The sequence below is a fragment of the Cynocephalus volans genome, chromosome 8, assembly GCF_027409185.1.
Source record: "Cynocephalus volans isolate mCynVol1 chromosome 8, mCynVol1.pri, whole genome shotgun sequence".
Classification (NCBI taxonomy): domain Eukaryota; kingdom Metazoa; phylum Chordata; class Mammalia; order Dermoptera; family Cynocephalidae; genus Cynocephalus; species Cynocephalus volans.
Genome location: NC_084467.1, coordinates 22581433 through 22593774, shown reverse-complemented (window position 1 = coordinate 22593774; position 12342 = coordinate 22581433).

The following is a 12342-nucleotide window of genomic DNA, read 5'->3' as shown; positions in this document are numbered from 1 at the left end:
AGACCCCGGGGAAACTTCATGGGGGGTTCTGCCCCCGGAGAGACCCTCACCCCACCCCCCGAGGGGTCTGGTCATCCTCCTCTGTTAACAGACTTCAAAAAGAGTGCCCAGAGAGCGAAACATCCACACACAAAAACCCGGTCCTCCGCGGAAGAGATTCACCCCTTAGTATTGCAGGGCGAAGAATCTACAAATTTTTTTCAGGGAAGTGGCTAGCCCCCGAGGTAATCTGTTAAATTGTGTACTTTATGTCCAAGAAAAATACATCTCACACATCTGCACAGAATTTTACATGTACTTTCGAGAAGTCCAAAGAACCTATAAATGAAGGACTTCAAGAAGGAATGTCCTTGATTTGGGGAAGCAAGAGAATTAACACTATTCGAATACCTGCTGAGGGCCAGGCTTTCGTGGTAGGCGCTTTCAAACACATTAAAGGCTTTCGACAACTTCAAAATAGCCATCAGTCTCCGTTTTACCACTGGCGAAACAGAGAGGTTAAGTAATGGGCCCAAGTTTACAAAGCTATTTAATAGCCAGGTGTATCTGAAAGTAAAAGGAACAAAATGGTGTCCTTCCACCCCCACCAGAGAAATCCTATATTCGGGAACCAGAATCCAGAGGAGATCCACAAGGTGGACAAAAGCACTTCCTTTTTTTTTTTTTAAAGGATGACCGGTAAGGTGATCTTAACCCTTGACTTAGTGTTGTCAGCACCGCGCTCTCCCAAGTGACCTAACCGGCCATCTCCCCATAGGGATCCGTACCCGTGGCCTTGGTGTTATCAGCACCACACTCTCCCAAGTGAAATACGGGCCAGCCCATGAGCAAAAGCATCTTTAATCAGAGGCAAACCCAACTCATGCGGGGATATTTGATACTAGGAAAACCCTTCTAATAGCTTTTGTTACTGTAAATAATAGTAAACATAAATAATGCACTATTAATCAATAACCTAATACCGTCCACTCGCTGGATACAGGAGGCTTTCATGGACTCAGTAAAATAAGTGATACCACGGCCTCTTGGATTTTACATCACAATTTTGCTCAAAGTGCTCATTTTTTTCTGCCCGTGATCACATTTATGGTTGGAATGAATAAGGTCAAGCACCAAACGTGATGAACTTTTAGTGGAGACAGTAAAATGCCAAGTCTCAGAGTGTAGATCCCACCCAGGGAATAAAAGAAACCTAATATATATTTTTTTTAATCAGTTAACCCCATGGCCCAAATTTATGCATAAACTATGTAAGCAGTTTCTGACACTTACCCTTGGAGGCAGCATGGTACTGTTAACAGAGGATTAGACCAGGAGTCATATCCTGGAAGAGGGAAGGTCTAAATAGTGGCTTCCCCATTAGATGTGCAATATTAGGTAAATTACTAAACCTTTCTTAGGTTCCCTTATTTGATAAAGGAGATAATGATACCTACCTAACAGGTTTGTTTCAAAGATAAATTTTTTTAAAAAGATAGCCATTAAAACAGGTCTACCATATTGTAGGTTCCTTTCCTATAATCCCATTAAGGGATGTAAGTAAAAATTCTTTCCTTCCAATAATATCTTCATGGTGCCTGTAATTTTGACTAGTTCCTTTGGGATTACCTTCTATTCTCCAGGAATTCCAAGTTAAAATGTTAAAATGCAAATATCCTTAGTGGAAGGATAATCTCTAAACCTGCATTACTTTACCAGGTTGCCTTTAACAAGCCCCTGAAGAAATAGAACACACAAGATTGATGTACGAAGGAATTAAGAAGGTTCATGTTGGTTAGAGCACAGCCTACAGCCTTATAACACCAAGGTCTCTAGTTTAAATCCCCATACCAGTGAGCCACCCAAAAAAAAAAAAGTTCTTGGAAAAAATAGAATTAAAAGATAATATGAATCTTTCCATGAAATTTCGAAGTACCCTCGTATTCGGACTGGGAAATGGAAGGGGAAGTTGGGATGGGTGGTATCATTTTATGGTTTGGAGAAAAGAATACTGTACCAGAAATGGGTTAGGTTCTAGTTTCAGCTCTGCCCTGGGTGGATGAAGCATTCAATCCCTCTTTCAACAGCTGTTTACTGAGAGCCAGGCAATGTGCTGGGGAGAAAGTTCACTTCTTCCTGAAGCTTATAGACTAGTCGGGGAAACTGAGACTAAATAAATAGTTATCCAAATAATTATTCAATTACAGTTGTGCCAAGTGCAATGAGGAAGTACAGACAGATAGAGCCTTCTCAGAGAAGCCAGGGAAGTTTTCCCTGGGGAAATAAGCCCCAGCTGAAACCTGAAGGATGACTAGAAATTGGCCAAGCAAGGAAGGGAAGGAAGAGAACAATATGTGCAAAGACCCTAAGCAAGGAAAGAGCTTGGCATTGGTGAGGAACTGAAAGAAGGCCAGCGTGACTGGTGCATAATGAGAGAGAATGACATCAGATGAGACTAGAGAATTGGGCAGAAAGAAGAAAAGTAAGGTCTTTCATTACAAACAATGATCACCCAATAAAGAGTTAATAGGAGCATAGCAGGCCCCGGTTTATGTTTTAAGAAGTTCACTCTGGTTGCAGTGTAGGAAATAGAATTAGGGAAAAAAGAATAGATTGGGAGTTGTACAAGTATTGCAGTAAACACAGGCAAAAAAATAATGGTGGCAAGGCTTAATACAGTGACAGTGAAGAGTGTGAGAAATGAACAAAATGAAGTTTTAGAAGGTAAAACGAGATCTTAGTGGTTGATTGGACTGGGGGTTGGACACTAAAGGAGAAGGAGGTGTCAAGGGTGATACCCGGTTTGATTTGAGCAACTGGGCAGAGAAGGTGCCATTTTCTGGTGTGAGGAATACTGGAGATATGTGGGGTGTGGGGAAAAGTCATAAATTTATCTTTGGACATGCTAGGTTTCAGGAGAACATCAAATGACAATGTTCTATAGACAGTTAAAGGGTTTAGAGCTCAGAGAGAAAAACAGGGCTGGGAATACAAGTCTTGGTGTCTTTAATATATAGATGCTAGTTAAAGCCAAAGGAGTCTGTGAAATTTCCTCAGAAAAGAGGGAGGAAAGCAAAATGCCCAGCACCAAACCAGAGAGACAGAAGGAAAACGAGGAGAGTAAATCATGTCCTCACTGAGAGTCTATTTCCAAAACAGTAATGTAAGGAAGATGGACCAAAATAACCTCTGAGATCCCTTCCAGTTCCCCCATTTTAGACCTCTGGTGAAAACCAAAAAGATCCTTCTGGAAATATGAGGAAGTAGAGGCTTAAGAGAGAGAAAAGAAATAGGAAGGGGGAAGGGCAGATTTTACATATGCTTCAGAATTTTGCCATGAGCTGGACTAGGTCCTAGACTCCTGGTTCTCAAACTTTCCAGCCTTCCAAGGCCTTCATTAGGAACAGCAGACTTCATTGCCCAAATAAATGGTGACTATAGAAGAGAACTCCCATGAGAAATGTTTATATATCTCATACAATGACAGTGGACAAACCTATTTTCAAAAATTTCTGCTGGTTCTTTGTGGTCTACACAGTGTACAAAGCTGGCCACTTTCTAGCCAGGCATATTTCTCAAACCTCCACTGCCATGTCTCCCATACACTTCATGCTCCAGTCACACTAAACTTTTTCCACAAATACACATTTTTTTTCCCAGAGCCCATGATTTTGCACGTGCAGTTCTTTCTGCCTGAAATGCCTTACCATCTTCGCTACCCAATTGCTTTCTGTTCTTCAAGATTCTGATCAATGAAGGCTTATTTCTTCCCCCAAGCAGAAAGAAGTTGTTCCATTCTTTGTTCACCCATAATATAGTCATATTTTCTTACGGTAACTTATTTTAGTGTATTAAAACTATTGTTTACATCAGGGGGCTGGCTGGTTAGCTCAGTTGGTTAGAGCACAGGCTTATAACACCAACGTGGTGGGTTTAGATTCCCTTTCTGGGCCAGCTGCTCAAAAAAAAAAAAAAAAAACACCACTATTGTTTACGTCAATATTTCTTTTTCTTTTGGAAGTCTTGGACTCAGTTGAGAATCTAATGAAAGAAATGAATCTTCCCTCCAGAAAAATACACATACACATCAACACCCAAATTTTGCCTAAGATCTCATTGACCACCCCCTCCCCCAAGCCTATTCATCCCCAGATGAAGAGAGCCCCTAGTTTATATATTGCCTCTCCAATAAATCTACAGCTGTTTATAGAACAAAGAACTTTTTTTATTATTAATCTTTATAATCCAATGCTAAGTAAATGTTTGAATTAATCGGTTATCTCAATCATTTTTAAAATTCTCCCTATTAATGTTAATCCCCATTTTGTAGATGAAACCCTGGTAGGTCCAACATTTGTATTAAGAAGTTACATGTGCAGTCTTAACTAGTTTAGTTGAATGTTAAAGGAAAAGCATCATGGAAATGAAAAACACAAGGTAAATTGATGACTGGCTTTCTTTCTCTTTTTTTGGCGGCTGGCCCATATGGGGAACTGAACCCTGGTGTTACAAGGCTGTGCTGTAAGCAACTGAGCTAACCGGCCAACCTGATGATTGGCTTTTTAACGTGCAAATGTGTTTTATGAATCTGTGAATGGAGGTATGAAAAGAGCAATGTGAGAACCAGACTAAAGGACTTACAGTTGGGCCCAGTGGACTTAGGACAGTAGGAATTTACAGCTGTGCATATCCAAGAAATGCTATTAAGAGATATCAAGGGCAGAAAAGAACAAGAACCAAGAAAGAGCTAGCACTAAAGGAGCCTTGAAGATTCAACTTGCAGTACAGAGGTGAGAGCAGAAATTTTCACTAGTCCTCCAGGAAGTGAGAAAAGTAATGACAATGTAATGAGTTTTTCATAAAGCTAAGTGTATTCAATGTAGTGAACTTTTCATTATTCTGAGATTATTTCTCTCCTATTTTTTTGATGTAAAAATGTCCTTTGTTTTCAAATGATGGCAACAGGAGTTGGCAATTTTTAAAAATCCTTATTCAGCAAAATATAATGTTGGGACCCCATGTTGGTCCCCAAGACCTTTTTTTTTTTTTTTTTTTGGCAGCTAGCTGGTACTGTGAACTGAACCCTTGACCTTGGCGTACAAGGCCCCACTCTAACCAACTGAGCTAACCTGCCTGCCAGCCTTTGTCTGTTTTATTGATACATGAGATCTTTAGGTCCAAGTAGTACTGTGCTAGGGAACAGCTTACTATCTCAATCTAAGACAACAGGCTGGAGAAAAAAGTGGAGCACAAACAGGATTTCTGGGAGAGAGTGCCAAGAGGAAATGAAGCCAGGGAGCCCCTGGAAGGACTGGTTCAGGTTTAAATCTGTGCCAAGAAACAAATAGTTAAACCAACAAATGTGTGTCTAAACTATAAATAAATCCTTGTTTTGATCGTTGGATGATAGCTATGAAGAACTTAAACTCGAACAAAGCAAAATTAGAGAGGCTGTGTCCAATTTGTCAGAAGGGCTAACCAGAATGTGTCAGTCTATGGAAGTGTTAACTTAGTATTTCTGAGATGCAGTAGTTCCATTTTTGTTCCTGGAGCAAAGAAATATTTTCTTTTTGCTCAATTGGCAAAGTCTTTATATAGTAATCAATATTCTATGCAGTAGATTCCCTGTGTAACAACTGTCACAGGGGGTTGGACTCTGTGCATGGTAGGAAGTTGGCAAGCAAATGAAGGAGTTCTAACCAGGGACCCTGGCATCAGTATCATCTCAAACAAGGTCATTAACAAAGTGATAAATCAGCACTTCCAAAGTGAAAGATAAATATTCTGGGTTCTAAAATCCTTCTTCAGGCATGTGGACTTTCCCTCCCTCCAATATTTGCTTTTGATTACTCTTAAAAATGGTGAATGGGACTTGCTGCTCATCACAGATAGCAAAATCTGATTAGCTACCACTCCCCTAGATCTCTGAAATCCCACCTAAATTGCATCCTAATCTAGGTCTGGCCCCACAATGGAAAATTATGACCATACAGGTAGGCTCTACCTTAGTATACAGAAACCTAATATACAGGGCTGGCCAGTTAGCTCAGTTGGTTAAAGCACGGTGCTATAAAACCAAGGTCAAGAGTCCAGATGCCCATACCGACCAGCCACACAAAGAAAAAAAGAAAGAAAAAGAAACCTAATATTCAGAAAGTTGAGTGTAAATAAAACAACTTAAGGAGCAACAAAATATGTCTTCAAATAAAATACCATCATTACAAAATGATTCATTGAAGGATTCCTTTTAGGTATTAAGTACGTGTAAAGGCTCTGATCGGTATACAATGCTTCCAATGTATCCATAGTTTACAGTAGAATATATTAGTTTCCTCATTGTAAAATAGGGTAAATAATGCTATCTACCACACAGGACTGTTGTGAAGATTAAATGGATTAACATATGTAAAGTGGTGAGAACAATGCTTGATACATAGTTATCCTTCAATACTGGGTATTATTTTTATTTTTTTTCAAAAGATGACCGGTAAGGGGATCTTTTTTTTTTTTTTTTTTTTTTTTTTTTTAAAAAGATGACCGGTAAGGGGATCTTAACCCTTGACTTGGTGTGGTCAGCACCACGCTCACCCAGTGAGCGAACCAGCCATCCGTATATGGGATCCGAACCCGGGGCCTTGGTGTTATCAGCACCACACTCTCCCGAGTGAGCCACGGGCCGGCCCGGGTAAGGGGATCTTAACCCTTGACTTGGTATTGTCAGCACCACACTCTTCCAAGTGAGCGAACCGGCCATCCCTATATAGGGATCCGAACCCGTGGCCTTGGTGTTATCAGCACCACACACTCCCAAGTGAGCCACGGGCTGGCCCTTGGGTATTATTATTATTATTAATTATTAATGCATCAAATATCCATCAAGCTTCTACTATATGCCAGGCACTGTTTCCAGGATCATGGAAACCACAGTGGTTAAGAGAGAGAAGAAAGGTCCCTGATCTCATGGAGCTTCCATTCTAGCTGGAGGGAGAAAATAAATGTATGTCAGAGAATAATAAAGCAGGATAAAGAAAATAAGAAGCATAGTACAGGGGGAAGTTGCCATTTTTATAGGATGACTGTTAGGAAAGTCTTCTCTGATAAGGTAACATATGAACACAGACCTGAAGAAAGTGAAGAAATAAGCTTTGCAGTTATCTGGGGGAAGAGTGTCCTAACATTATCGAGTCAAAAAACCACAAAAAACAAAAAGCCTACCAAAAGGCCTAGGTATGTAATAAGGAGTGGCAGGGTCTGTGGAAAAGCCATGGCCCATCTAAGACATACTTCAGTTCCAGTCAAGTACTATGATGAAATGCAGACCCACTGTTTTCACACCTTCTGGTGGTGGTGGTTTTTTAAGAAAAACAATATCTTGAGTTTCTCATGTGAAATGTCCTAATGTTTGAAACTTACAGGGCATAAATGCATATATACTCATATGTTCACCAAAAGACATGTACAAGAATGTTCACAAGAATGTTTCCTATAATATAATGTTGCATATAATATAATGTTGCATTATTACAACAGCTCCAAGCTGGAAACTATCCAAGTGTCCATAATTAGTAGAATGAATAAGTTGTGGCATAGTCACAGCTTCTATACATCAATGAGAAGGAACCAACAACTTCATACAACATTATGGATGAACCTCACAAACATAATGTTGAGTGAAGAAATTCAAAAAGAGTCAAATTAAGCTATGATTTTAAAGAGATAGTAGTTACCCTTTCAAGATGAGGTGCTGGTGATTTTTTTTTCCCCTTGATCTGGAAGCTGGTTTTATGGGTATCTTCGGTTTCTTAAATTTATCAAGTTGTACAATTATGATTTGTGCACGTCCCTGTATGTTTGTTCAATAAAAATAAAAACAAAATAAAACAAAACATGTGGGCCAAAAAAGTAAGTCTTCAATCTAAACCAGGGCTGTGGGATTCCAGTTTGCTCTATAATGTATAGACTTCTTCGGAGAAAACAGCAGAGACAAAAAAGCAAAAACCTTACTCTTTGAAATGCAGGTAAAGTCCCTGTGTGTGTGTGCTTTCCTTAGAGCAACTTCTACAGAGTCCAGTGAAGAACTTGTCTTACCCAGCCTCATATTTACCCTTATATGTGATCCAAACATATTATTCATTCTTGTTCTCAAACTAGAAAAATAAATCCGTACTAGAAAAATAAAAATATACCATATTCCAAGCCATGGCTATCAGTAGTGATGCAGAATCAAAAACCATAGATAAACCCCACCGGGGTCCTGAGGCATGGAACCAGGGGAAGCCAAACCCAGCTGCAACCAGGTAAAGAGCACACCAAAAACACCATTTCCACATGGGTAGCCCACCATAGCCACTGCAATTGCCATGGCTGCCACAAAAGCAGCTAGTCTCTATAGTAGCAGTCACAGCCACAGTGCAGATGGCACACCAGACTCTCAACTGCATTGACACAAGGAGGGGCACCAGTGGAGACCAAACAAGAAAAGAAAAAAGAAGAGGTCCTCTCTCTCCACAAAGCACACTCCAGAGTAACAGAAGCAGCATGTGATTTATGATAATGGGGGAGGACTTGATCACACCTGTCTCAGTACTGGACAGATCATCTAGGCAACAAACCAACAGAGGATCAGTTAATCTATCAGATGGAAAGAACAAATCTATGGTTATTAGAGGGGGGAGGGGAGGGAGGAAGGGGGAAGGGGAGAGATTGGATAAAAGGCATAAAGAATAAGTATGATTTTTTTTTTTTTTTTTTTTTGTCTTTTTCGTGACCGGCACTCAGCCAGTGAGTGCATCGGCCATTCCTATATAGGATCCGAACCCGCGGCGGGAGCGTCGCCGCGCTGCTAGCGCAGCACGCTACCGAGTGCGCCACGGGCTCGGCCCATAAGTATGATTTGTAACAATGAGTATGCTAATAAAAAATATTGTTTTGAGGGCCGGCCCCGTGGCTCACTTGGGAGAGTGTGGTGCTGATAACACCAAGGCCATGGGTTCAGATCCCTATATAGGGATGGCCGGTTAGCTCACGTGGTGCTGACAACAGCAAGTCAAGGGTTAAGATCCCCTTACCAGTCATCTTTAAAAAAAAAGAAAAAGAAAAAAAGAAAAAAAAAATATATATATATATATATTGTTTGGGCTATTCAGGGTCCCTTAGGAGTTCACATGAATTTTAGGATGGATTTTTCTATTACTCTCAAAACAATGCTGCTGGTATTTTGATAGGGATTGTGTTGAATCTGCAGATCATTCTGGGCAATATTAACACAATTACAATTAAATCTTCAAATTAAAAAAAAAAAAAAATCAGGATGCATGAGAACCCAGAGGCAATTTCACAACATATGCCGTGGTCTACATCAGGTTGAGAGGCTCATAAGACATAACAGAAATTTTAGGTAATTGTGAATAGGACGCAAACTGGGCTGAAATAATTTACCTGGGAAACAAGATATGCCTTAACCTGGGCCATGGACCATGGGTAGGGAATTAATCAGGAGTAAAAGATAGGTTTTTAGAGTCTATGTGTTCTGGGGAATTTACCTATAGTGACTATAAGCATTGTAAAGGTGCTTCAATTCAGGTGATTGATGGTGTCAGAAAGGCTGTTTTAGCTAGTGAAGACAGCAGTCTAGAATGTATGCTCAGGTTTGGGTCTCTGACATGGCAGAAAGGCAGTTTCTAACACGGCAGAATTTGGAAACCAAACCATGGTTCCCAAAAGCAAGAGCTAGAGAGGAAGAATGAAGTAGGAGTGTGAATAGGGGAGTTTGAGGAAAGTAGAACCTTCTAGAGGAAGACAAATTGCATAACTTAAGGCTAAGAAAGGTGTTCCAGGATTGGAAAGGAAAATTGAAAAGGACTCAAATAGGGCTGCCTAAGAACAAAAATTCTAGAGGCAGAGTGTCCAAATCTATCAGAACTGATCTCTTGGGGTCCCTGGCAACCTTGGTTGTTATGGCAGCACTTGACTACACAAGAATTTCCCAGGAAGGAATTATCCTAGGTGTAAGGGATCTGCCTCACCCTCAGGAACATGATCAATTGTACCAGGATAGTTGTCTGAAAATTCAGGAGCTAGGCTAGTGTTTGATTTTTTTGTCTCAAAAAGGACTGTTTCCTCAGATTATTGCCCAGGGTAAATCACAATCTCACACCTATTTTCAGAATTCAACCTTTTCTTCGTCCTTTCCACCTCCTTGATAGTACTAAAACCTGGATCAGTTATAATTCAATGAACCAGTAATTCCATATTTCATGTTTGATTTTTACTGTCTTTATAATTAATACTTCTCACCATATGGACTTACCTTTAGTGCTTTTCATGAAATGGGATAAAATCCTACCACTAACGGGTACCAGAACCACCTGACCTGAATATTAATTTTCAGGCTATTCGGATTAACATTTGTCCTCCTTCCCTAATGTGCACAGATGTGCAAAAGAACCTCCATGTGAAGTGGCTTTGATTCTTAAGTATTCATGCCTATTGTCCGTTTTACTGCAGAATGACTGGGTTTTTTCTTTTTTCTGTTTTGGGGCAGGGGTGTGGGGTGGGGTGTAGCCTGGAAATTGAGAAGAACAAGGCAGGGACCAAACAGGGACATGGCCAAGACAAAACAGTTGTACAGTTGTGGAAACATGGTACGTGGCAGGAAGGTTTGAAGTGTTTATCCATTCCCTGATAGACTCCTGTCCTGCACTAGATCAGCACTGGGTCCCATATGATCGATACTTGGAGAAACCCATGCATGACTCAGCTTTCTCCAGTGGGGCACTCTCAGGAGAGACTGCCTGTGCTGACTGCCCGGCTCTGCAGGCAAAGCAGGAAGAGACCAAAGATTTTTTTCTCCTGCATAAATAAGCCCAATTACTTGAAAATGGAGTACAATAAAACTAGCCAAAAATGGTCTCTCCAAAGTCAGCTTAGATATACACCTTCTCCAGGAAGTACTCCCATATTTGCTGATTCCACTCCCATCCCAAAAGCTGGGTTAGGTGCTTGGTCCTTTGTTCTCTGGGCTCCCAGCCAATAGCCCTATCACTGCACTTACCCCAATATGATGACCTGTTTCAGTATTTTGCTAGAGAGCTTTTTAACCCTTTTGTGCCTTTTGTCAATCTGCTGAAACCTATGGACCAATTCTCAGAATAATGTTTTTCAATGCATAAAATAAAATACATAAGATTACAAAGGAAACCAATTATATTGAAATACAGTTTTTTATCTCCAATGTCTGTAGTATGAATTCCTTGAGTGCAGGAACCGTGTCTTCATCTCTGTACTGCCAGTGCCTAGCGCAAAGCCTGGCACATAGATGGTTCTTGTAAATGTTTATTTAATAAATCAATAGTAAGATAAATGACTAATGCTAAGTTGGCCTGAGGAGTGATTCACTGCAACTGCTTATGCACATACCAATGGCGTGCATGTGTCTCACCCCATCTGAGATCTAGACCAGGGGCTGTGAGGGAACCTATATTCAACAACCATGCCATAGTATCTAGTAATAATGACAGGCTATTCAAAGACCAGGAAAACTACAAGGCTCATGTATTTCACCAGCCAGACTATTCATATAGTGAAAGTAAATGGGCTCTATCTTGGGGAGGAGGAGATCTCTTGATTTAGGAAGCATGATGCTCACACTACCTTAAAACACTACCAACATCTCTGATAGAGGAAAGAAAAGAACATGAGCTAGCATATCGGTATTATCTAGGGCTCCTCTCCTGTCCTGTATTGGTCCTCTCATCTTTGGGAAAGAGGAAAGTGTCCCTAAAAATCACAGTAGGGATGTGTCTTTCTAGGTTCAGGTAGTGGTTTCAGTCTTAGACAGAAGTTTTGTTTTTGTTTATGTACCAACAGAAAATCTAAAGAAGCAGGAAATAAAAGCCACTTCCCTCACTGAAGATATATAAAGAGCCAGTTTGTTCTAAATTGATTGCTATGTGTATTAAATATTCTGAAAATTTTTTTAAAATCCCAAACAATTTTAAAGCTGAAACCCAAAACTGTATGGGATTCACTCTTAAGGCTTTTAAGAGTGACCCTGCCAAGTTAGAGGGCTTCTCTGGCTACCTCCAGCCATCTGAGGGATGGCGAAATGCAATTTTTATTTGTGTGATACGGTTTCCAACATCTGTTGGAAGAAACATAGCTCCAAGTGGGTACCTTCTTTGAAAAAAAAAGGAAACTACAGGTCAAAGTTTTGCTTTTAATAAAAAAAAAAAAAATCCTCCCAGTCCTAAGGTATGTGCTTTCTTTTTTGACCTATTTTTCCTTTAAATTGTCTGTAGTTTCCCTATATTGTTCCTAGTGCAGTAAACAATGCAATCAAAGAAATAAAAACTAGGGTCCACT